The sequence below is a fragment of the Columba livia genome, chromosome 1 (assembly GCF_036013475.1).
Source record: "Columba livia isolate bColLiv1 breed racing homer chromosome 1, bColLiv1.pat.W.v2, whole genome shotgun sequence".
NCBI classification, from domain to species: Eukaryota; Metazoa; Chordata; class Aves; order Columbiformes; family Columbidae; genus Columba; species Columba livia.
The window spans coordinates 78,114,249-78,141,437 of NC_088602.1; the positions used below are offsets into that span (position 1 = coordinate 78,114,249).

General features: G+C 38.4%; 1 protein-coding gene and 1 long non-coding RNA gene across 2 annotated transcripts in view; both read right to left on the reverse strand.

The window, feature by feature from the left end:
- Window positions 1-18,160, reverse strand: part of LOC110365432 (uncharacterized) — an 86,505-nt gene extending 68,345 nt beyond the window's left edge. The window contains exons 1-5 of the long non-coding RNA XR_010472868.1: window positions 13,301-18,160; window positions 10,846-11,058; window positions 9,812-9,901; window positions 7,218-7,285; window positions 7,008-7,102 (exon numbers count right to left, since the gene is read on the reverse strand). This is a non-coding gene — a long non-coding RNA (uncharacterized LOC110365432). The remainder of the gene's footprint in view (window positions 1-7,007; window positions 7,103-7,217; window positions 7,286-9,811; window positions 9,902-10,845; window positions 11,059-13,300) is intronic.
- Window positions 18,161-21,277: 3,117 nt separating this feature from the next.
- The window catches only part of LOC110365431 (RNA-binding protein 25-like), a 67,017-nt gene continuing 61,105 nt past the window's right edge, over window positions 21,278-27,189 (reverse strand). Inside the window, exon 4 of the mRNA XM_065048938.1 lies at window positions 21,278-22,022. The gene's annotated coding sequence lies outside the window, so the exon portion shown is untranslated. The remainder of the gene's footprint in view (window positions 22,023-27,189) is intronic.

Genomic DNA, 27,189 nt, shown 5'->3' on the forward strand with positions numbered 1-27,189 from the left:
GAAAGATGGATTGAAAACCTAACAGGGGTGAAAGTGAGCCTTCAGATCACTCAAAAGAGGTGTTTCACAATCTTTTTAGACTCAAGGAGTTGTAACTTTTGTTTTTTCTCTGCTTACTGGTAGAGGGGAACAGCAACAAAAATAACCCAATTAAATATCAGTTCTTATACTTGGTATGCTCTTTAAAACTTCCACATGAAAACTGCTTATTGTATTAGAGGAAATGTTGCATGTTTGAATAAAAAGACTACAAAATATAAGGTCAATCCTTTATTGCTAACACAAGCATTCTAACAAGCAGTCCAGCAATTTACTGCATTTATAGCTCCATTGGTTTAAAAAAAAAAGAGTATTCTTGTGTGAGAAAAACAATTCTTCTTAATTAACGTTCAATCCTGCCTTTGTGTTGCCAAGCTGTCTCCTTTACATAAGCATTTAGAAGCCACTTCCATTGTGTTGCACATCATACTTTGTGCTATTTATTCTATTAGCCAACATTACTTTTATATTATTTTTATTTTACAGTGATAAACAAGCACAAAGCTACCAATATGAAGGAAACATCATAAGCATAGCCTGGCTTCACTCATTTCTAGTAAGACTAAGCCATCCTAAGATACCCTTTATTCCATAATTACTAAAATTAAAAGCCAATACAAGAATATTAAGTCAACTGCTTTTCTTAATAGAAGTCTATTAAAAAGTGTTGATGGTCCTATAAAGAACCTTTCAAACCTGTACTTTGTTGCAACATCCGCAGTGTAAGTACCCTTACTCCTCATATAAAAACAAATACAACTTTCAGTTTGGCTCTTCAAAAGCATAATTGCTCCTGTTCATAGGTTTCCAGAGCCATCAGTGTCAAAAGACCTAATAAAACATACAAATTCCTCAAGAGATTAAAAATTAAATATTAATTTTCCATTATTTTCTTTAGAATAAGGAATGTATAGAAGTATTGCTCTCGTTTTTAATAAGAACACCAAGAATCGAGATATTGGACACTGCTGAGGCAGCTTAAAAAGAGGTGTTTGGATCACTGATCCACTACAAAGCAGATCAGTCATGATCTGTCTGCCAAATAATGCCGCTAGAAAAATGGAAGGTGGTAAACAACAAATTATAGCATTTTTGATAGTGTGACTACTCTGTAAGGTTATGAATGTTCTAAAAAACATCTAAAATTTCTAAAGGGTGATATTTTTTTGATCGGAAATGTAATGTGCCATGAGCACTGTCTCTGTCACTTTATCAGCCAGCTATGTGACAATCCTTTTACTGCCTTCTAGTCTTACCTGTAGATTTTTTCCTCTGTCTCTCCTACCTGTCTGCCCCTGGCTCCACTTCTCCATTAGGGAATTCTAATTCAAATAAGAGTATATATGAATTCCCTTCTGGGGGAAAAAAAAAAAGGAGTTATCAAGATGTTTTTAAAGCCTCAGGCACTATGAAAAACTAGAACAGAAGGCTAGAAAATGCCTCAGGCTTATGGCAAAGGGCAGCATAACTCATAGTCTGAGGGAGTGTATGAAAATGTAGATGCGTGCTATTGAAACTGAAGAGCAGAAGTACTCATAGGACCCAGAGGACTGTAGTTAGGACTATAAGTTCCTTCATGCAGAAGGCTTAGGTGTTATTTTTTGGCCTGAGATCTCAGATGAGCCTCTCACAGTGAGAGATGCCATTTTTAATAAATACAGTACGTCAGATGCTTATGACAGGCTGACTCCACTGGAAGTAGCAGTGGCCTTTGTATTAATAGTTATAGAACACCTTCTTCTTTTTCATTAAAAAATGGTGATATAAAACCTTTAGGCAGCCCATTCTTACAGTCCTCTGGAACTGAAGCATTGGAAAGTGGCTCAAAGATGTAGCTTCAGATGTTTAACCCTTTCTTTTTTTAGGACATCTGAAATAAGGTTCAAGACTATACCTGTCAGCTAGATAAGAAGGATGACAAATTTTTAGTTGTAACACCATGTCAATGGCTAAATAGAGAACTTAATAATTATTTAATATCAAAAATATAGCTATAAAAGAAAAATCAGTGGAAGATATCTTTGAATAAAATTTAGAAGAAATGTATCTTCAAATCTATCCAGATTTTTAAGGGTATTGTGTATCTGCTACCACTGTGGGAATTTCATTATGATAATAATCAAAACGCACATTTTTAGAAACATCATCACTTAATATAACTGCACTGAAAAATATTGATCTATGTCTTGGTAATTTAGAGGTACCTCTTTTTGCAGTCGGATAAGACTCATCACAATTAAATTTTCTTCAGCTGTTTCTTAGGTTCAAACACTAACCTGAAATAACATTTCCAATAACAGCTGATGAAACAGGGAAAAATCCCTCTTTTTTTGATATCAGTAATTATGTTTCACTTGAAAAATTGAGGAATAAAAAAAGAAAATAAATAAGGCCCGTGGGAATAGTTAAATAAGACACCTGGCATTTGAAAATGATCTAGTTTTAACCTGTTTTTCAGAACCTTTGGAGCCTGTCTCCAAGTATGAAAAAGAGGGATTCACAAAGACTTGGAAGGCACTAACCTGCCAAGCTTCCTTCTGTTGTCAGTATAGACAGTCAGGTCCTCTGAAGACTAAGTGTGGATGCTAAGCTTAAGAGCTCTCTTAGGAGACTCTTACTGTCACTCCAATGGCAGTAGAGGGAAAGCAGGCCAATTGCCCTTCTAGGCAAAAATTAGGCTTTGTGGATACCCCTCTTGAGCATCCCTGGCATTTCTCCATTCTCAGCAGCTCTGTTGAATTACAGGTTGATAATTCTGGGATGAAACAAAATTCAATAAAAAATTATATCAGATTAGGAAATTAGGGGTCTTAAAGCTGTGAGTTTAGTAACTCAGTGGGGACCTTCCTGGGAAATGAGCCAGGAAACTTTAAAATGTATTTTTCTGAAGTACTGAAAACCAAAGTAAGGATTTTGGTGCTGTTTTGTTTTTGTTTTTGTTTTTTTTTTTCAATTTGAAGTCCCCCAATTAATGAATTAATATATTAATAGCAAGTTGTTGTGCAGAGGCCAAACCTCTAAACATCTAGAGATTTTCTTTCCTGAAAACACTTCTTCAAAGTTCTACATTCTGGATATGAAAAGGAAGAAAGAGTAATACAGTTTCGAAGGAGAAGCATGAGAGATGCAAAGACAGAGAAAAATGAGAGGAAGGGGGGAAGGGAAAGATTAAAAAAAAAAAAAACAAAAAGAAGAAAGCAGACCTAAACTTAACTGTTTCGTTTACTAGTGTATTTTAGTTTTCTAAATGACATAATCTAAGGGAGTCTAACAGAAAGGCATGAATACATTTATGTAAATGAGTATCAAATGAGATGTATCCCAAGGGCTCTGGAAAATTGCCACTGCAATTTTCTATAGGCCCTTAAAACAGGGCCTCTTATAAAGAAATGAAAATCTCATGCTTCACAGAGGGAAACTCTATGTCATTTTAACATTTAATTTCATAATGCGGTGCAAAGCAAAATGGCAGCATGTAGAATTTTCCTAGAAACATAAGGAAGCAAAGCAAGTACTAATCTGCTGCCGTCATTAAACTCTCTGAACATGAGAGATGTCAAAAAATCACGTTCAGAAGAACCTTTCTGTCCTTAGCACCGCAGACTAAATTTGGCATTGTTCTCAAAACAGAGAAGGTCCATTTTTTAGATGTTTGTAAAAATGAAAGAGGAATGTTAAGTAATAACTTCAAAGAGATAGCAAAATTTATTTTCTTTGTCAAACACCCTGATTAGTAGGAAGACTTGTCTCTCATCAGCAAATTTTCTCCAAGGATCTTACAAAAACCATGAAGTGTGGATGTAATCTGTGAAAATACTCCTCATAACTACGTGGCAGATAAAACTAACACCAGAGGCAATGTAGGCCCACTGATGAACGAGGTGGGTGCCCCGGTGACAGAATATACAGATAAGGCAGAGTTACTGAATGCCTTGTTTTCTCTGTCTACTCTGCAGGAGGCTGTCCTGAGGAGCCCTGTACCCCTGAGGCCCCAGAGGCAGGCAGGAAAATGGAGGAGTTTGCCTCGGTTGATGAAGACTGGGTTAGGGAGCAATTAGGCAATCTGGACATCCATAAATCCATGGGTCCGGATGGGATGCACCTGCAGGTGCAGAGGGAGCTGGTTGAGGTCATTGCTGAACCACTCCCCATCATCTTTGCCAAGTCTTGGGAAACAGGAGAGGTGCCTGAGGACTGGAGGAAAGCAAATGTCACTCCAGTCTTCAAAAAGGGCAAGAAGGAGGACCTGGGTAACTATAGACTGGTCAGCCTCAGCTCCATCCCTGGGAAAGTGCAGGAACAACTTATTCTTGGTGCCATCACAAAGCATATCAGAGATAAGAGGGTCATTAGGGGCAGTCAACATGGCTTCACCAAGGGGAAGTCGTGCTTTGTAGATTTTTTGAAAGAAAGAGCTCACCATCTATATCAGAAAATATCTTATGAACAATCCTGCAAGTGACACACTGAAACTCAGCAGCAGACCAAAGCTCATAAATAGCGAGAAACAAAGAAGCGACCTGAGCTGGTTAAATGTTATCTCTGCTGAGGTGGTAAGATAGTGAATGTCGCCAGAGCGCCGGACAATGCATGGACAACTGCGAATGACTTATCACCTTGTGGGGTGGGATGCGTGATTGCTTTGTATTAACCAACTATATGTCTGTTGCTATGTCTGAGCCTGCTGTAGAGAATGTAAAAACCGTGCCAGTAGTTTACTAAATTGGCTTTGACTTCACCTCATATTGAGTCCGCGTCTCTGTCTCCCTCCGATCCGGATGCGAGCACTCAAAGGACCTCGTCGCAACCCCCTTTTGCGAGCTTTAACCAAGTTCACTCTCTGCAGTGCTTGACCAAGCTCATAGCCTTTTATGAGGACATAACGAGGTAGATAGATGATGGCAGAGCGGTGGATGTGGTCTACTTTGACTTCAGTAAAGCATTTGACACAGTCTCCCACAGCATCCTTACAGCTAAACTGAGGAAGTGTGGTCTGGACTATCAGTTAGTGAGGTGGACTGCGAACTGGCTGAAGGGAAGAAGCCAGAGAGTCATGGTCAATGGGGCGGAGTCTAGTTGGAGGCCTGTATCTAGTGGAGTGCCTCAGGGGTCAGTACTGAGGCCTGTATTATTCAATATATTCATCAACAATTTGGATGAGGGAACAGAGTGTACTATCAGCAAGTTTGCTGATGACACCAAGCTGGGAGGAGTGGCTGATACACCAGAGGGCTGTGCTGCCATCCAGCGAGACCTGGACAGGCTGGAGAGTTGGGCAGGGAAAAATTTAATGAAATATAACAAGGGCAAGTGTAGAGTCTTGCATCTGAACAACCTTAGGTACCAGTATAGGTTGGGGAAGGACCTCTTAGAGAGCAGTATAGGGGGAAGGGACCTGGTGGACAGGAGGATGACCATGAGCCAGCACTGTGCCCTTGTTGCCAGGAAGGCCAACGGCATCGTGGGGTGTATTAGGAGGGGGGTGGTTAGTAGGTCAAGAGAGGTTCTCCTCCCCCTCTACTCTGCCCTGGTGAGACCACACCTGGAATATTGTGTCCAGTTCTGGGCCCCTCAGTTCAAGAAGGACAGGAAACTGCTGGAGAGAGTCCAGTACAGGGCAACGAAGATAATTAAGGGAGTGGAGCATCTCCCTTATGAGGAAAGGCTGAGGCAGCTGGGTCTCTTTAGCCTGGAGGAGACTGAGGGGTGACCTTATTAATGTTTACAAATATATAAAGGGTGAGTGTCACGAGGATGGAGCCAGGCTTTTCGTGGTGACAACCAATGGTAGGACAAGGAGTAATGGGTTCAAACTGGAACACAAGAGGTTCCACTTAAATTTGAGAAGAAACTTCTTCACAGTAAGGGTATCAGAACACTGGAACAGGCTGCCCAGGGGACTTGTGGAGTCTGCTACTCTGGAGACATTCAAATCCTGCCTGGACACCTTCCTGTATAACCTCATCTAAGTGTTCCTGCTCCAGCAGGGGGTTTGGACTAGACCATATTTTGAGGTCCCTTCCAATCCCTAACATTCTGTGATTCTGTGATTCTGTGTAACTATGACCTGTATGGAGAAACGCAGGAATATGCATAAACCTGTATACCTTCCACGGACATATTTTAAGTGGGATTTAACCTGTTTGTAAGTGTTGTTCTGAATACAAGGTAGACTAACAACAATCTGTATGAAACCTGTTTTTCCTCCCTAAATATATGTATTACACATTTCACATATATTTATGAACTCAGAGAAATGTATTTATACACTTTATAAAGATCATTATAAAATCAAACAAATTTCAATAGTGTACATAGACAGCATGAAATAAGTTTAATTTGCATGAAATATGGTTCTATTACACTCTAAAGTAAATGAACATAATTTAACTATATTAAGAGAAATAAGAAAAAAGCAGTTACATATTGCTTCCTTTATATACCATAACATTTTTGGATATTTTCCAAACATTTATCAGAAAAATTGCCTCAACATGCTATAAAAGGTTCTATACATTTTCATAAGTGTTTCCATGCACTCCAATATTCCTCTTCCAAGTAAAGTAGAACATATGCTTATGAAAATATCTTCCACATTTCCTCTTGATATATCCAATATGCATATCAATATTATTTTTTGCCATACATCACTTTACCATATATCACATTTTCATACATATACTTTAAACATAATCAAAATATTTCAGAACATATTGCTTTGACCATAGGAAACACAGGAAAATCTGCCATCGTAGGTCACCCAAGAGACCAACAAAAAAAATAAATCACTGCTTAACAGAGGTGGTCTTTTCCTGAAGTCAAAGCAGCAGAGTGCATTCAATACTTGTGGGAATACTTTAGTTTGGTTTCTTTAATACAAGAAATGGCTTGAACAGGGTGGTCTCATGAATAACTCCCTGTCTCACTTACTTGACGATAAACTCAAATAATGACATAATAAGCCTTACCCGTATGTAACTCAACTCCATGTGGGCTTTACTGATCCAAAGGTGCATAGACCAGCAAGTTTGAAATGCTGAACTGGCTTACCCTTCATGAAGGTCTTAAAAAATAAACAAATAAATAAATAAATACTGAAACATAACTTTGAACAAAATGGCAATGGTGGTGTAAAAAGTTTTTTGTTAACAATTGTATTACCATTGCTTTACAATTACCTTTTTTCAAAATAGAAGCAAATCTTCTTTATCTCTTCTATTTTTTCATGTCCAGCTTTTATAAATAACTGAAAAGAGAAAAAGAGGAATGAGAAAGAAACCAACCCTCAAATCATTCATATGTCCCAGATTTATTTATCATGACCTTTACTTTTTCACCACACCCATGAACTCAAGGCCCTGCAACTTTTACATCACTTTTTTTCTGAATTAAACACCATAACCTTTTTTTCCCCTTTGACAGCATCCTCAAGAAGGACTTTGCATTTTCTCCTGAAGAAGTCCCGGCAAAGTTGGACACCAGAAAAAGAACTTAAGAAAACAAAAGGAAAAAACAGTATAGGCACATGGGCACAGGGAATGAGCAGGGAGAAGGCAGAGGAGTGGGAACACACAAAGCTTTCAGGAGAAAAAAGAAATATTAGGATCTCTAGAAGCAGCTGAAGAGAACAAAGTAGTATATTTAAGAGGGTGTCAAGACTCATTCCATCCAGCAAGAGTCTCCTCCTAATATCAGTGCTTCCTTCCACTACCCTGGACGAGTGAAGCATGCCAGCAGTGTGGAGGCATGAGCAGACCTTGAGGTGGTGCCTGAGACCCCAGGAGTCCCTCTCGGCAGGCACAGGCAAAAGGGAGGCCTCCAAGAAAGTTCAGCTAGTTGTAAGAAAGCTTTGTCTAGCTTTTCACTTTATAAGCCCTGGGGCTTTCAGAATAAAGGTTTGAGCAAAATAAAATGCTTCCTGCTACAACAGATTGTTCTTACCAACCACAGAAATCCCCTGCACACTCTTTCTAGTATCACAAAGTACTTGCACAAATTGTTGCTGTTTAATGACAATTTGCTGGGCCTGGCTGTTCCAAACAAAGTGTATGAACTTTTTCAACTTTTGACTTGGTGTTAAGGCTCTTGTCTGCTGTTGGTTTCTTCTCAGCTCATGCATTTCCAAGCTGTGAGTGGTCAGGAACACCTGCTCTTTCTCCTTTCTCCAGATGCACTTATATAGATATTTGGCCAACCAAGGCTGTGTGCAGTGCTATCAAATGCAGGCAGCCTCACTGTCATTAAACCTTTGTTGCTCCTAGACCAAAGAAGATGCAATATGCTCAATGTTGGCCTGTGAGGCCACCTGGAAGCCCTTTTTCCTATGGACAGTTGGGCCTCTGGGCACTTTATCCCTGTGGCCAATCCTAGGAAGAAAAGAACTTTGGCAAATCCTTTCATGCACTCCACAAGGGATGGCAGTTGCTCTCTGGAAGGTCTTCAAGCAGTCATGTAAATATCACTGACTGCAGTTTCATCATTGCATAAGAAACAAGTAAAGATAGGGCTGCCAGTGGTCTGACCTTTATGGTGCCCTGATGAGTATGACCACTGCCCATGTGGGCCACTTCATGAGGAGGGTAGGGAGGTTGTATGGTCCAAAACCAGCCCCCACCCATGTGTATTTTGTTTTTTTCCCAGTGAAAAGAGGTTCTGGGTCTGGATGACTAATGATACAAACACAGAAACTGCAGAAACTCCACAGACAGGAAAGACAAGGGAGACAACTATCTCTTTTCAGTGAGCTACTATACAGGAGAGTTTATAATGATCATGAAACAGCAACCTGAAATATGTCTGAGAGTACTTCTTTCAGAGATATCATGCCAGATATTCTTAGCAGCAGTGTCCACGGAAGAAAATTTGAGAGAACCGTATTAACCTTCAAAAAGATGCCAAATTTCAGCACTGGATGCAGACAAAGACATGGTGAGGTAAAAAAAGCCTGGGCAGTTTTACTAATATGTTGTCAAGATTATCCCATCTTAAACTATACCTGTAAGGACCTCACACACTTGCTTTCTAGGACTCGAATTTTTGAGAACCTTCTGGGAGCAGAAACAGCTTAAGAACTTTCCATTTCATAGGACAAATTTGACAGAGTGTCAGAAGCAATTTTTCAAGTATGACATGAAAGTGCCTTGGGAACACTGCACCAGAAGCCCAATAGTTGAAAAAGTCCCCAAAACCAAAAACATCCAAAGACAAAATGCCTCTTGAACTCAGACTGACCTGAGCAGAACCAGATGGTACAGAGGATCGGCTCGGCATCAGTGAGAAAGCGCACTCTGGCCCTCCTGCCTCAGCACCTTCCTCCCTGCCCAGTTGCTCAAATTCTAGCAATTCATCAGATTAAAACCAACATGCAACTATTTCTATTTTTTCTGCTCCAAAATATTTTCAAATGGCTAAAGCAATTCTGTAATAAATAACTCTAATGTTTGGATTAGGCTTTATATGCTAAATGTTAGCCTGGAATGAGTATTTATAGCAGAGTATAAAATCACTGAAAATAGGGATTTATATTTATAATGGAAAGGTTGATGAGTTTTTACTGTAGCTACATTAGCAGACCATCCTATAGTAAAAAGGTGTCATTTTAACAAGAGCACTAATAATAGCAGTATAATGTAGTTAGAAAAGAATGAACTTTACAAGGTGAATGTACAATTTAACACAAATACTCATGCCAAAAAAATCAGACAGCAGATCACAAAAGCAGTCTATTTAGCATACAGTTTCTCACAGACCATGCAATTTTATAGACTTTTACCCATGAGAAATACATCTTCTTTCATCAATAAGAACTGTTAAAGTCTTCATCCATTTTAATAGCTGATGCCTTACACGAAGTCATATTTACCTGGAAGAAGTTTATAAACAGAATTCAATAGATTAATAATTTTCATCAGTGGCAGACAGTGGCCTAATAGTACAATACTAATAAAAGGAGCTGTACGTGCAAATTCAATAAATTTCAGGATTTTTCAATGCACGTAACTTAAAAGACAGTATCACTCTTTTTAAGAGTTAATTTGAAAGAGGATGAATTCTGATCCCACAGAAGAAACGGGGAATTCCCTCAAAAGCTAAAGGGAATCCTAAGAAGAAATGTGGGACTTTTCTACAGATCACACAAGCAAATCCTTTATAAAGCCCAGGATGATATATTTCCCTTCACATTTGTAGCAGCATAAAGCCAGAAAAAATAGCTTTGCACCAGGCGTCGTGATGGAGAAGATCCCCCCACACCAGCATACAGGTCAGACAGCAATCTTCTGAAGCACCAGCCTGTAGCCACTCTGCAAAGCTATTGATGGGGCAACTGTTGCAGCCCTAAAGTTCCTCTTTCAAAAAGTCTCCTGCAAACAATGCAATTATCAGCATCATCTCTTCTGTCACATTCTTGTGTTTCTCTTCTGGCTGGTCTCTTCAAAGCTGTATCAGAGCTCCTCTCCTAGCACAGACAGAGGTGTATTTCACAGAGTGGGCTCTGTGGCTGTCAGGCAGTACAGGCAATACACATTTTGATGACACAAGAGATCACTTGTTGCAGCCTCAAGCCCTCACTCTGACCATGGCTGACTGTAGAGGCCTGCCCGAAGTGCCCCCTTGGTGGTACTACTCCCAGGTCTTCCCACAGCACAAAACTGTGGAGCCATAACAAGGGCTGAACCTAAAAGTGGTCTTTCCAAAATGAAAAAGAGTGACTGCAAGCAAGTACTCTTGTGAAGTACTCCCTGTAGGGCAATGAACCTGTCAGTCAATAAATATAAAAAAGCTCTGGTTCCACAAATGCTTACATACCTGCTTAAATTTAAGCCCCTGAGTAGTCCCTCTGCATGTCAGTGAGCCTTCTCACTGGAAACCAAAGAAAATCTGTAAGTGTTTATAGGAGAAGGAAATGAAGCCCAAAAGTTGCTGGTCTTCTCCCACACCATCTAGAAGAATTAAAAGCAAATCCTCCCAATTTGCAAGATTCATCATAAAAGAAGGCTACATTGTGTGGCTGTTTCAATACTGTAAGAAAAGCAACAGAAGAGAGAAAAGTATGGCTACTTGATTTTTCTTCACCCTTATTTCAAATTCAGTGTTGCCTTTTGCTTGCTCTTAATTTTTTTTTTTGCTTCATTTGTTGGCATAGGTGAACAAACTTGTAGTCTGTTACTTGTTTTTAACTTATAGATTTCATTTTGTAATAACGTTAAACAACCTGAAATAGCAGTTAATTATTACTTCTACTGTTCATTTAAAAATACTTTTGTGGAAAAAGAAAACATGGTAGACCCCATAGAAGAAAATAGCTTTATGGACACTAATTGTACAGACAGAAAATTTTCTATTTTAAGTAACACATTTCATCAGCTAGAAATATATGCAAAATTATTATTTTTATATATATATATATATATATATATATATATGTCAGAGTTCCAGATAGACATTTGAAAGACCCTTTGTACAACTGCAATACATGCCAGACAGCAAGTGGAACAGCAGCTTTCCAATAATTCATTAAACAGAAATGGAGGATTAGATGGCTGATAAAGACACTCCCTTTATGGATAACATACTACACTAAGGCATGGACTCTGTCTATCATAAAGAAAAGGTTTTTAAAAAATATACCTAGGGAATGAATATTAAAAGTTGGAATTCTTTCTTTAATATCAAATGAAAATTATTTCTCTTCCTGAGACTGATCCTCATGATCTGTCTCATAGTCTGGAGGAATAAGCCGTTCCTCAGAACACAATATTTTGTGAAGTCTTAATGTTTCATTGTATTTGATACAATTGTAAATTTATTAGAGCTTGTTCTCATTGCTAAAGCCTTATGCAGCTTGCAAACATTAATTTCATTTTTTCCTGCTGCACCAGCAGCTGAAGGAATATACTTTAACTATACAGCAACGTTTTCCACTGTCCCATTTCCAGATTTAGAAAAATACAATAAAAATTCTGTCCTTGATCCTTAGACAGCCTATTTCCTTCAGCCCTTAATTTTTAAAGAATCTGAAAACCAGTGAAAGCTTAGATCTCACAGCACCTTGTCGGCATGCTCAACTGAACTCAAGCACTGTTGATCAGCTCCTGTTACTGGATATTGACTCCCTATTGATTGCAAAAGTGACTAATTCCCTTCCAAAAGCTGGGTAATTACATGTGCTCACCTCACAGTGCACATGTGTTTCCCATTAAAAACCATCAGAAAGCAAGCACACGTATTTAAGGAATAAGTTGTGTTTCATTGTGCGTGTTTGTTCCATAAAATAATTCTTTTCCATCCCATGAAATTGAACCTTATGTCCACTGCAGACAATGGAAAAAAGTCATTCAATTCAACATGCTTACATTAGGCCATCTGTACTTCTAGCTGTTCCAGGCACAGAGATCCCAATGCCTAATGTGGGGTTAGTCACTTGAAAACATTTGAGGCTTTTATAACACTTCATTATGTACGATGTAACTTCTTTCACAATAAATTCTTTCGAAAACAGCTTTTGTTCAGAGAAACAAGCTCATGATTAATTCACTATGTGTATTTAAGAACTGTACACTTCTCTAGAGAGTGTTAAAGGTGAATTTGCTGCAACTAATATCTGCAATTTAATCACTAAGTTAATTTCATGTAAGAATATCAGTGGCTTATTTGGGGAAAAATACTGATATGAAACATTATGAAAACAGTTCAAGAATGTAAATCCATATAGTATAAAAGTCTACTATTATCACAAATTTGTGACAGTATAATGAAAAGTAATTAGACTTCTTAAAACCAGAGGAGGAATGCAAATACTCCAAGAAAAACATTAGAATTCCCCAAGTCGATTGATCCTTGCTTCCTTATGTGGCTGAATCTACAGTGGATCCTTCTTCAACCAATTTTTGAAGAGTTTCCTTCTAAAATCATAAAGAAAAATCACAAACGTGAGCAAATCCAATAGGATTTGACCTACCCAATTTAAAATTAAGGTATTACAATGTTTTCCTACTATTCAGATTTAAAGATAGATAGGGACTTTAATCTTGCCTGTCCCTCTCTAAACACAGAATTTGTCTAACTTAGTTAACAGTGCTGTCTCTTTTTGTTTCTAATCCAGGTTTCATCAGATTGAAATCCAAGGTTTCTTTCTTATTAGTCACTTATAATTTTTATTTAAATTTTTTAAGCTTTCAGCTTGAGAGATTGAAGTTGTTGGACTGTTTTTCTTCCATATGCCTCTAGCTTTGCATCCATACTTTTGCTATATGGTACCTACCATCACTGCAGTTATTTAATTATCTAGTTTCCAAACTCTTGTAGGCTGTGGTTAGCTCAGATATACACAGATCTCAAGGGCAGAAAGGATCACAGTGAACATCCATCATAGCCATTAGGACTGCTCTTCATCAGGTCCTGCCTTAAATTGAATGGTTATGCTTGAATTAGCCTGGGGCTTTTAAGAAAAGTGAACAAACAGTTATATCAATATAAAAGTTACCCATACGAGAGAAATCAAACCCACCTTCATTATATGCTTTTTAAAAATGCTTTATTTTCAGGATAATTTTTTTCACTTCAGCTACCATGTATCAATTCTCCAAAATCTCATTATAAATAATATTATTAAAACAGTCATAAAGAGGTTTAAAAAAATGATTATATTCTCTGTTAAATAAGACAGCCTGTCAGAGAAGGAGAAAACTAGTTAAATGCCATCGATGAAAGATTTAATTTGTGATAACTTCAATTCCCTGTCATACACCTGGGGGGATTCCAAAATGAATAACTCCCTTTCAAGATCATGAGGCAATGTTGCTTCCTGCCCAGGCTATTCCCATTCTCTTTTCCCATATGCAATGCATTCACTCCAGTTCCACTCACAGCTGGCATGGAGGCAACAGGCATTACTATTGAGAAAGTATCACCCTTCTTCTGAAAGCAGTTTCTTCAGAGATTTTTTCCATAGAAAGCAGAGTTATTGCCTTATTTTAAACCGTGATCAAGACAAGCTATGGCAGATTTCTAGAGGAAGTGTCAATACCTATGTCTCTCATGTTGTGTCCTGTCCTGCTGGTCCTTGACTTATGAAAGAACAGACCTCCAGACTGATGAGGCACATGAACTTCACTCCATGATTCCTCTAGTATATCCAGAATAAGGGGTCCAGAACTCAAGTATCTTCTCATAATATGTCAAACTGAAATCCAAGCTTTTCTCTAAAGATTTTTAGACAGTTGGCAATTCTCCCACTTTCACTACAGCAAAAAGGGGAGGAAATTAAATCTCATCTTACAGGGCTTACCTGAATAAACCCTTTAAGCAAAAAAATGCAGAACACAGAAAACAGCTAACATGAACACATAAATGGAAAGCTCAAAATAAAGCTGAGACTTTCGCACCTAAAAAAAAAGTAGTTGAGAAATTACTCCTCTCAGAGACAGAAAAAACAAACAAAACCAACCAACCAAAAACAAAAAATAAAATATGTTGTTAAGATTATTAGAATTAGTTGCAACTTCGAAGTGAACTGGGATTTTGATTCTTTAATTATCTGGAAAAAGGTTTCAAAGCATTAAGATTAATTTTCTTTCTGTCTTAAGCTGAATGCAGGTGAATTATAGTAGTTGTTTTAAATAGAGTGTAGTCTAAAATTTCTAAAAAACAAAAGTGACAAGCAATGTTCTTTAGCATCTGTTCGTGCATATGTAATAAAAAGCTTTATTCTTTCAAAAATACCAAGGATTCCTTCATCCTCTTTTTTCCTCCTCCTCCAGTTCTCAACCTCTGATGTCCTTCTCTGTTCAGGGAGAGCTGATGGAAGTAGGATAAGCAATAACTTCATATTCTTCATAGCTTGTTAACTCCTTCTCTCAAGTTACAGCAATAGTTTATGATGTGTCTGACGTGTTATTAGAACTGTAATGGTTAATTACTAGATACTGCAGAGAAACAAAGCCTGGAGGCAACCTTTACACCTCTTTGCAACACAGCAGTGTAGGCTTCTCTATAGGTCAGTGAGGGTGAGGATGAGGAGTGGCACAAAATTACTATAGCAAACGGACTAAGAAAAACCTGAATTCTCAATATCTGGCATTTAGCAAGAATTTTTTAAAATTCTATCCAGCATTTATTTTTGCTTGGCTGGTGTGTTCCTCCATTATAAATTCTTTCTATGTATTAACCACTGCCCTCCTGGCAGGGACTTGAGCCAGATGTTAATGGTTTTATTGTTGGGGGAAAAAAATAATTTGTGTGTCCTTGACATGTCACTGGTATAAATAAATATTTTCAGAGAAGGATGTAAGCCTAGATGCCACAATTTTTACTTGACAGATTAGGACAACTGGGTTGAGAGTATCTGACAGCTAGATACAGACTGATTTATAAGACTGAGTAGGGAAGCATGACAGACATATATATTTATTAAAGATACATTTACAAAATGTCCCGGTTTAATTTGACAACCCTGCCAGCTAAGGCCTCAGGAAATCCAAGGCTATTACTCTGTACATCCCATCATAACACTACAGTTTCAGTAGAAGTTAAAAATTAGAAAAAGTTTTAGTGTATGTACATTCATCAATACTATAAAACCAGTGTATATTTTAACAAAATAAATTATAGAAGCTGAATTATTCCACATACTTAGTGGATTTAGAAAAAATGCATATCTATGATACATATGCAGTATTTTACAGTATTATTACTGTTATAGTCAAGCATATATCAGGAACAATACTTTCATGGCAACATCCTGACATCGCGATATTTTTGTAATTTATTAAATTGGCAGCTAACTTGTACAAATTCAAACTGAGGATTACATGCACAAGATTTTTTTTTTCCTAGAAAGTTATGAGAAAAATATAGACATACTTCTATCACTGAAACAATACTGTAGTCTGTCTTACTTTTGAAACTCATCTTTCTCACCACAGTCACCCCATATTTATCTATCAGTTAACATTTTAGAGAACCAGACAAATTGCACTTTACATTTGTTTGTTTCCTTAAAAAATAATTATTTTAAAGACATATTTTCAATGTTTCTTATTGATATAACTGATCTAGGAGAGAAAATAGAAATAGTTAATCAGCTCATCTATTTGGCATCAATCTCTGCTTCCAGCATTTCGATAACTTTGGTCAAGTGAAATCATACCCCTAGTATTCCAACTTGCAATGCTGAAGCTAGAAAGTTATCCATATGCCTTCACTTTAGGACAGGAGTATAGCTGCTACAGTATCAAGGCAGCAACTGACAAATGTTGTAGTTTAGTTGAATGTAAAATCAATCATATGTGTAAATCATAGAACTACATTTCAGGTTGGAAAAGACCTTTAAGATCATCACATTCAACCATTAACCTGCCACTGTGAAGTCCACCACAAAACTAGTTCCCTAAGTGCCACATCTACACATCTTTTAAACACCTCCAGGGATGGTGACTCCACCACTTTCCTGGGCAGCATTTCCAGTGCTTGTCAACTATTTCTGTGAAGAAATTTTTCCTAACATCCAGCCTAAACCTCCCTTGGTGCAACTTGTGGCCTTTTTCTCTTATCTTATAGGTTGCTACTTGTGAGAAGAGACCAACACCGTCCATGCTACAACCTCCTTTCTCGTAGTTGCAAACAGTGATAAGGTCTCCCCTCAGCCTCCTTTTCTCCAGGCTAAACAGCCCCAGTTCCCTCAGCTGCTCCTCATCAGACTTGTGCTCCAGGCACCTCACCAGTCTCATCACCCTCCTCTGCACTCTCTCCAGCACCTCAATGTCTTTCTTGTAAGAAGGGGCCCAAAACTGAACACAGGGTTCAAGGTGGGGCCTCACCAGTGCCAAGTACAGGGGCACAATCATCTCCTTAGTCCTGCTGGCCACACTATTTCTGGTATAAGCCAGGATGTTGTTGGCCTTCTTGGCCACCTGGGCACACTGCTGGTTCACGTTCAGGTGGCTGTTGACCAAAAGCCACAGCTGAGAATTCCTGCTTTCTTGGTAATGGAGTAGACAGACCAAGCAGTGATGAACTCAGGAGAATATTCTTGAAAAGGATGATATAGTGAAGAAAGGTGCACCATTCAACTCTTTCCCAAGTTGAGTAAGATATCTCTGTTACTAAGAACTCAGTAACCTAGCTATTACTTACAAGCAGGAGCTTGTGGAGGTGACTAATGATAAATATGACATAAGCAATTGGGAACGTCTGATGTGATTGAGGCTGTCCTGCCCTGCTCTCAAACACAATACAGTCAGAATCATATACATTATATAATACCCATAATGGGACTCAACTGTGGGAAACCATGAGACAGAAACTTCCTCCTTATTTAAAAGAATGAGCCAAATCTTTATGAGATGCAACTTAATCAGTAAACATGGTGACATTTTTGAATTCTTGGTAAATAACTTCATTTTTCAAATATAAAATTTTCTGGGGGTAGGGCAGAGAAGCATCAAGATTTAAGTTTTAGATTTTTTAGTGACTATGCTGTAGAAAAGAAATTATACTGCAGAATTTTAATGTCGTCTCTCTCTGGCCTTTCCTGTTGAAATTCAAAGTATCAACCAACTCTTTTTAGTACCTGAGCATCCTGGTACCTACGGGTATCACATTTCTAGTGCGAATCAATACTGCAGCAAGGCCAGTATAATCTCCATGCAGATAAATATGATAGATATATACAAACAGTATTAGATGTGTCCAGAAATCTTGGCAAATCAGGCTAAGCCAGACATTTGCATTGTTAAACAAATTTTATGCTCTCTTGCTAAAGAAGGTGATTGAATCAATACTGAACAAACAACCCAAGCTTAAAAACCAAAGACCCAGCCTTTTTAGGAAAGTTTTCCAATTAGAATAAATGGAAAACTTCCCTATATCTAGCATAGCACTGCAAAGGAGGAAAGAAACTACAGGAAAGAGTTAGGTCAGTTGGCAAGGTAAAAACCAAATAAATCAAGAAACCTCACTGTTTTACGTAGTGAAAGTGCTGGACAATTCAAAGTAGCTGAATATAAACCAATCTTAATAACAATTTTACACAAATAACTCAAAGTGATAGCCTTGTCCTACTTTTCTACAGTCCAACTTTTCTTTACTTGCATAAGTTTCTCAGAGATATGGCTATAACTCTTGTCTTACCTTGGGGAAATCCTTCATACTTTTGTTTCTCATCTTTCTTACTGACAGCCAAGTACCAACTTCAAGATCAAAGAACTGCTGTGCATCAATAGACCATAGGTTAGTAAATTTGATAAACAGAGACAGAAAGCAGTGCACAAGAAACTGATATATGAAACAAAGAAAAAATGGCAAGTAGTAAAGAAATGCAAAGACAACTTTTTTTCTAAAATCAATTTATTTGTTTTCCCCAAAGGGCAGCTTTTAAAAGTCATCCCTAATAAGCAGGACCACTCATACACAGCAAGATTTCATTGAAGTTCAGGTCCCTTAAAAAGGAATAAAAATCTTTATATGCTGTTGCTATATACCTCAGGTCCAGTGTGTTTAACAATGTATTGGCATAGTTCAGATGCATACTAATAAAGATGCTAAATGTAGTTAAAGGCATGGATTTGCCACAGGTAATATTTGCCACTCCATTTATGTGATGTGAGAGCAAAGAACATCTGTCAAGCTTACAGTCAAGACAAAAGCAGATATTCGAGGAGGTGATTACAATTCAAAAATTATTTCATAGACAGAAAGGAAAATATGTTTTATCAACTGAAAAGTCTTTCTAGTGCATGGTTTATAACTGAGAAGATTACTTCTTTTTTAAAAGTAGCGATGATAATTTTAGATGCATAAAGATCTTTACTCTCAGCTGATGACAGTAAAGTTCATAGTTATGAACTTAAAAAACCCCCAAAAAAACCTAGCAAAAAACCCCAAACTTTTCAGCTCTTAAAAAGAGAATTAATCTTTGGTCTGGGGTGCTAGATCCAGGCTCAGACAGCATTTCAACAGATCTCCTCAGCTTTAAATTCCAAAAATATTTGTGATTTGTTAAGAAGATACAGGCTACAACATGTAGTTAAGTGTTCTGTTGAGCAAGCACCCTTATCATTGAGTTTCCCCACTTTTCATCTTATTGCTGCTTGTGGTTTTGAGGCACAATGAAATATTATGTTTTTAGATATTAAGTGAAAATTTCCAGTGTTTAGCTCGTGTAAAAACTGAGAGAAAAATCTGACCCCAGATTCAACCCATATATAGCGTTCTTGGACTCCACATACTCTTGTTTTCTTTAATCTGGATGAAAAACATAAAAAAACCACACTTTAAATGGAAATACATTTGAAAACTCAAGTAGAAAGCATCTTGTGCCATTCTGCAATCACTTCTCAGTCTGTATGTTATTACTGCTATTGAAATAGATGGCAAGAATACAACACCAAGGCTCTGCACATGATTAACTTTTTATTCTTCCTGTAACTTGCTATAAACCTCAAATGAACTTTCAGGTTGGCAATAGCATGTGATGAACTAGATGCCAAACTGTATGATACATTTTTTCCAAACAGCATCACCTTCCTTGGTTGTGGTTGCCTTTCCCTCCCCTCTCCTTTTTTCTCCTTTGGTCCCCCAATAGTTGTTATAGCTGGTCAGATGTTTCATGTGTATTTGGGACTTAAATCCTTCAAAATGTATCAATCCTAGACATAAAATCCTCCATGAAGAGAATTTTCCTCCTTTCAGCTCCAGCCTTGTTCTTTCTGCTGAGAAACACTGCAAAAAAGATACTAATTATTCCAACTGGCCTGTCAGCAAAGAGCCAGACTGGGCTCACCTACCCATTTTCCGTAGGTCCCAAAAGAACAATCATGTCACAGAGTAACTACGCACCTTCAGCCACTGCTTTCTGTGCCATATTAGCAAGTAACACTGGAGATTCAGGGTCCAAGAAATCAGCCTGGCTGGCTGCCTGGACCTGCAGGAAGCTCTTCAGCTCTCAGGGTCGTGAGCTGCATGTGTCAGCCAGAACAGCAGCCCTACTCAGGTTTTCTGAATATACTTAACGGAATGCCCAAAGGTCATTGCTAAAGGCCATATTCTGTAGAAACACTGAAAGACTTAAAATACCTGCAAAGGATCTGCCTAGTACAGGACTCAGAGATGAAAGCCTGACAGGATTTTCCACAAAGACCCAGCTTTAAGACAACAAGGCAAGACATGCCTAAGGACTGAGCTCCTTCAGGCAGCAGTCAGCTCAAGTACAGATGAGATGAAGAGTAGAAGCTCAACTTTGCTGAAATCCCACAGGTATACTGCCAACATTGTCCCTGACTATATCATTTGGGGATTAGATCTGATCACTGAGTAATGAAAACAAGCTGATGCCTTTGGGGTTTGTGTTTCAGGGCTTTTTTATTTCTTAGGAGGAAGAAACAAGGTTGGGCCAAATAATCTGCTTGTTGACATGCTTTCATTTGTTGAACTCATTCCTATTACACCCAGCCGGTGAAAAATGAACACACTTGCACAGCAGTGCGATGTGAAATCTTGATAGCATACTGAAACAGCTAGACATTTCAATTCTTTGCTGATAAATTTGTTCCTTTGAAAATGTAGAACATACTTCAAAAACATCAATGTGATGCCTCAGTGAACATCCCTTTATTGAAAACCAGAGTAACAATACAATTCTGGTCACAAACAAATGGCCTGACAAAGTCCAAGTACGGACAGTCAAGGTCCTGTTCTGCCTTCACATTCACAAGACTGATTACAGTGGAAGTGGCCCCCCACACGCCTTAGGGAATAATTGGCCTTTAGTTTATAGAACCATTAGGTCCGTCTTGTTCTGATGATGAAGGCTTTCATATTTTTCTGCTACCAACACTATTTGCTATCTATATAGCTTTTGTGAACATTATGGCATTCTGCTCAGAAAGGGGGATAGATCTATCTGCATTATTAGAAATGGGGGCAAAAAATAAAAATATTGCAAAACAAACTGATGTGCTCAAAACTATTAGTAGTTGCAAAGAATAATAACATCCAGTCCATTGTGCTCCTCTAGCTACTGAAGCTACCCCAAAAGTTGCTAGATACAATGGTGACTGTACTCTAACAACACAGAAAAAGAGAAAAAAAGCACTGTGAAAAAAAAACATAAGTTAGAGAAACTGTTAGAACAGAAGGACTGAAAGAAACAACGGGTGACATGGGAAGAGGGGAATCTGAATAGTAACACAAAACCTAAGAGAACCGAGCGCAAGACAAGAAACACCAACAGATAGCACCATCAAGTAACAAAGCAGGAATTTTATTTGATTTTCAAAAGCAAGCACATGTGAAAGAAGAGAAGATACATGCCAGAGTGTAGCTGAGGTGTGACTATCAACATCAATTTTCAGAAGCTAAAGACAGAAAACTGTTTCAAGTTGTGTAATTTTTATACTGTTATACCTCCATTTCGCATCCTGGAGTCAAAATTTGCACTGAAAGGCCTTATCTTTAAGTTTCTCTCTTCCTAGTTTGGTTGTGGTTCTTTCTTTGGGGTTTTACATGTGCAAATGGCATTACCAACTACCAATTCTGAGCTACAACTTCATTTCCTAGTTTTCTTGGAGTCTAAAGAGCAGGACCAGAATATTTTCCTCTGAGAGGCTGTTCCATAACCCCAGGTTAGAAGGCTGGCTAACACTTTTAACACCTCCTAAGACCCCCTGTTGTTTGACCAAAGGTGTTGGAAGGCATTTCTGACAGCTGGTGTTGATCTTAGCGTCCTGCAGAGCTTGCAAGACATCTCCTGGCATCCTCTCGCGTCACCCCAGCGGTGCCAAGGTGCTGTGGCAGCCCGTTGCCCTGGCCAGGCCCCATGGAGAGGCAGCTGTGCCACCTACCTGCTGACCTTCAGGAGCGGCTGCAGTGGTTGATTCCTCTTGAGCTGAAGTCCCACTGCTGTGACTGTGGCTAGAGTTTTTCAGCTCCTGTTCAGATCAGGGAGTCTTGTGCAAGCGGGTCTCCTGCCCCTGTGCCTAAGGGGTCTGAAAGCCAGAAAACAGATGACTGGGTGGAACACCGTATGAGATACTAATAAGGTCACTTCCAGTATTCTGAGGTTATGGAGACTTAGAGAATGCTTAGTATATAACTGATCCCCACTGGTTTACATATACAAACTGGTAGAAAAAAAATGTGCATTACACTGGAATGATTAATTATAGTTACATATAACATATCCCAAGAAAAAGAATATCAGCATTCCTGTTTGAATGGATCTCTTCTAAGTCTCAGAATATAGAATAACTATAAATATCATATATGCATATGTGTGATGCATGAAACGCTGCATGGTGAAGAAACAACAAGAACTCCACAGTTACAGTTTAATTCGGTTTTATGCCATAAGTAAGGAGTCTACATCTGCACAGGTCACTGTAAAAGAATAATAAACTTCAAATGCCAGTAAACTAGACACAAAATAAAAAAAAAATTATCTGTGATACTTATGAAAATATCACTGTTTGTAGAATAAGAGCAGGATGGATTCAGAAATGTATATGAAGTAGCAATTTTAAAAGTGTGATGAAAAAGAATGTATTTCATATTTCTTCCTAACTTTCAGTACCATTTCACATCACAAAGATCTGCTAGGCTGCTTTGATGACTATCTATGTAAAAATTTAGTTTCAAATTATGCCTGAATTTTAGACATGGACTATGAGAGGGAAAGATTATGACAGAGTAATACTCATCAACATTTCAATTTATTTTGAACTGTTTCTGACACCCATAATGAAGAAAGCAAGCTTATGTCACATTTGCAAACTTGAACCAAATTGTTTGACTTGATAGATTGGATTATGGTTGCCATTGATTTTTAATTCTGCAAACAAAACACTACAACTGGCCCTAACAGAAATTATTACTTATCAGTTGTTGTAGTACTTGTGCTAACACAGGTTCATCTTTTAGTATGAAAACACTTTAGAAATATCCTTAAGAAAATCAGATATAACTAAATAAATACACCAGGGAGGGAAAAAAATAAATGGAAAGAAAATTAATACCTGCTAAAGCTGGGCTACTTGATAATTTCATGGCAGACTTCTCCAGCTATTAGCTGCTCTATCATGAAATATGTCTCATTGCAACCAAAAAATTTAACACATTAATAAAAACAACTAATCAATACAGCAGTACCAGCACTTGGCAATCTGTAAAGTTCAACACTTAATCATAATTAAGCCAAGAAAAGCTGACAAATACAAGTGTAAGAAATAACACAAAGACAATGCAGGAAGTAACCAAACATCCTCAAATAATCAATTTGGTCAAGTCTGGCACTGGCTTCAGTTACTTCCGTTTAAGTTCTCTTGGAATAACAATTAATCCCCAGAGCACACCTTTTCCAAATATCAATTAAAATTTGAGTTAAATCAATGAATGCAACAATAGTTTAACTATATCAAACAACATGAAATACACAACGAGGAAGAGCAAGTGTGCAGATAACCATTTTGGTGTCACACATTAAATAAATTATGAAACAAAAATAGTGGTGCATTTTCTTTCTCATTAAACATTATGCTGCTATCAGAGCAGCCATTGCAGATGGGCATAAGGAAAACAGAAAATTTACAGCCTTGGATAAATTTTCCTAGGGTATCAGGTGCTTTAAATGCCACCAGAAGGATGCTCTAGGCAGTGCCATGCTGTCCAACATGGCTTGGCATAGATTAACTCAAAGCCTTTGTGTCTTCGCAGACTTTGATTAAGGGCCAGTGTTAGAACTCCTATGGGTTTTTACTTGATCCAATGTAGCATAGGGATTTTTATTTTTTTTTTTGTCTCAGCTGCCAAAAATGTGCTGGTTAAGATAATTACATTTCAATTTAAATTGGTATTTAATGGAAAGTTTTAAGCCAGGATGTAGGGCAGAATATGTACTTCCAATCCTATCCCACAACAATACTTTTTATCTGTTGCAAGATGATTTAGGGGCCCTGTTCCATATTTGTGGCTCTCAGTGAGACCAGAGAGTTTTAGGACTCTCCACAGTTTTGCAGGATTCTCTCTTCAATCCATTTTAAGCCTTCGGACCTCAATTTAGTTCATCCATCTACTGTTTGCTGTTTCATTAATTGCCTGTCTTTATGAATTATAATATATGTAAGAAACAAACTATTTGTAAAGATATTTGTTCCCTTTTTGGAGGACAAGTAGCAGAACCCAATATATTATTTTTTCTGCTTCTCTGTTGTTTTTGTTATTTGTTTCAGGGCTGACACAGAAGCCTGTCAGTCACAACATACTGTAAGGGGAATCATTCTCCTTTGTTTAGAGCACAGTGTGTACCGTCATTTACATAATAAAATCCTCACACAAATAACAGATGGTGAAGAGGCATTCATGTTGCCACATGTTGGAAGCATGATACAGTTCCTTGATGAACTCATTTCTCTTACTTTTGCCTACAGATGTCTACCAGCTATTAAACCTTGGGGGTTAGTCAGCTGGTGAAAGGTTTAAAGAGAAGCAAAAATCTGTCTACAGAATTTCCGTGCTTCTAGAAGCAGCAAATGTTATACCCTGATAGAAATGCATGATCCATTGAGAACAGTTTCCACTGCTATGAAAGGTAAATAATAATCTCTATTTTTGACACTCATTGGGCTGAAATTATTTGCTATAGAAAACAGAAAATATCATTATTCCACTGAGTGTCAGCTGTTTTCTCTCTTTTTGGAATCTTTTTCCAAGCAGAAGTCAGGGACAGAGTGAGCTATGCTAATTCTGCATATTAGCAATATCAGTTCTTGGATGCGTCACCATTAATCCTATGTGCAAATTGAGCACTGGAAAACAAATGTCTGTCACATTGAATAACAGCCATACAGCCTGTGTACAGTGCAATGAAATAAGATCACACTACACTCCCTAATTGGAGTTAATGGATCTTCTTCTGATCCATTTACACTGATTTTGCGATCATGTAATCCATGCTATCATCTCCAGTGGAGCTGCTCTTTAAAAAGAAGCAGTCCCCAGGATGACACAAAGGGTATTTAAATGAGTGGTCATTTAGTTAAGTCTCAGTGTTGTTCCTTAGATGCACGTTTGTACATTGCTTTCCGAGCCGGACTGCTGCAGTTTCAGTGCAGGGGCTGGGGTGGGGGCAACAGGCATGACTATGGGTCTGGTTTATTATTTATGTTTTACCTGAAATTTGGCATTTTGTACAGCTCTGTGGACAGAGAAAACACTTAAAATTAGCTAGGTCCCTAAACATCTACAGAAAAAGAAAGAAGTATTTTGATGTGATGTTGTTTACATCACAATTTTGTTCTCCACATGTTAACACATATTTTCTGTATGTATTATCATATTATTGTGTTCATGAATGCTGAGCAGACCTACATCCAACTCATTTATCTTCTGGCATGCTAGAAATTTGGTCCATGGACTCCAGAAATCTGTTTTCTGGTTCAACAATACATTCTTCTTCATATTTACCAATGCTACTGATTGAGAGGGCCACTTCCATTTTATGAACACCAACATAATGTTCAAGATAGTGCATGTTTCCTCCCTGTGGCTGTGCAGATGGGCAGGCAGGGCAAGAGGGCTGGTTTGCAGTTGTGTGCCTGCTTATCATAGAATCACAGAATCATTTTGCTTGGAAGAGGCCTTCAGGATCACCAAGTCCAATAACCTAACTCTAGCACTAAACCATGTCCCTAAGGACCTCGTTTATATGCCTTTTAAACACCTTCAGGGATGGTGACTCCACCACTGGCCTGGGCAGCCTGCTCCAGTGCCTGGCAACCCTTTCCATGAATAATTTTTGCCTTATGTCGAATCTAAACCTCCCCTGGTGCAACTTCTGGCTGTTTCCTGTCATCCTATCATTTGTTACTTGGGAGAAGAGACCAACACCCTCCATGCTACAACCTCCTTTCAGGTAGTTGCAGACAGCAATAAGGTCTCCCCTCAGCCTCCTTTTCTCCAGGCTAAACAGCCCCAGTTCCCTCAGCTACTCCTCATCAGACTCGTGCTCCAGGCTCAGCCGCTCCCCCATGCTGAGGAAGCTCTGAGCTCATGCTCTAGTGCCAGCAGTGAGAGTCTCCTGAGCCCAGGCTGAGCAGGAGCCTGTGAAGGCACCTCGTGAAGTCCAGCTTCGTGCAGGAAGGGTAGCCCAAGGCACGGGCAGGGGACTAGCTTCAGTTGCAGGTATGGTGGTATTCACTGAGTACCTTGTCACATCAGGGTGACCCTTCGTCACGTCCCCATTTTCTTTGGAAACTCACATGCCTTGTAGCCCTAAATCACCAACCCCGAGACTGCTTAGGTTGGTACAAAGTAGAGGTGGCATACACAAAACCTTTCTAGTCAAGAAAATCATCTGCTGTAACCTCCTGCTCCCATCCCACCCTCTGTATTTGTCACTGCTCCTCAAGAATGACTAGATTGTGAACTTCTGCCTGTTGCGTGTCTGCCCCATTAAAAGCTACAGACGCAGAAAGCCTGTCTAACAGAGCTGTTAATTGGATGACACTTTCTTCAGGGAGATACACAAATACAGAAGATGTCTGCCCTCTAAAAAGAATTTAAAAATTAAAAAAAAAAACCAAAAAACATACCAAACCGAGCCCAAAACTTCATAGTCTGCATGAAAAAGAAGAGTACAATATGATGGTTTTGAGCTCTAATCCAGACTGTAAACCTGATGTGAATATTTTTGGTTAGGTGAATATGTTTGGTTAGGTCTGATTAACTTGTTTGGGGTTTGTGTTTTATTGGTTGTTGGGTTGTCATGGTTTAGCCCAAGCTAGCAATACAACCACTCACTCACCTCCCTCCCCACCCACCCCACGAAGAGGGGAGATAATAAAAGGGGCAGTTGATCAGGGAAGTTGAAATAGGATTTTTATTACTTTCCTCATGACAATCTACATCTGACTGACAATTAAAAATACATTATTTTCATTTCTGCTTGTTCTGCATTAATTACACTTCCATAGATACAGCTATCCATCATAAATTTTAATTGCGACAAGTACAGTTCTTAAGATTAACCTCTTTATAAGATTACTTACGTTCATCAAGCAAACAATACTGGGACTAGAGTGTAGATGTAAGACACTGAATAATATGGACGTGCTTCTCAAGCTATAGCTAGTATACGTGTTAAAGTTAAACCTTTACTAC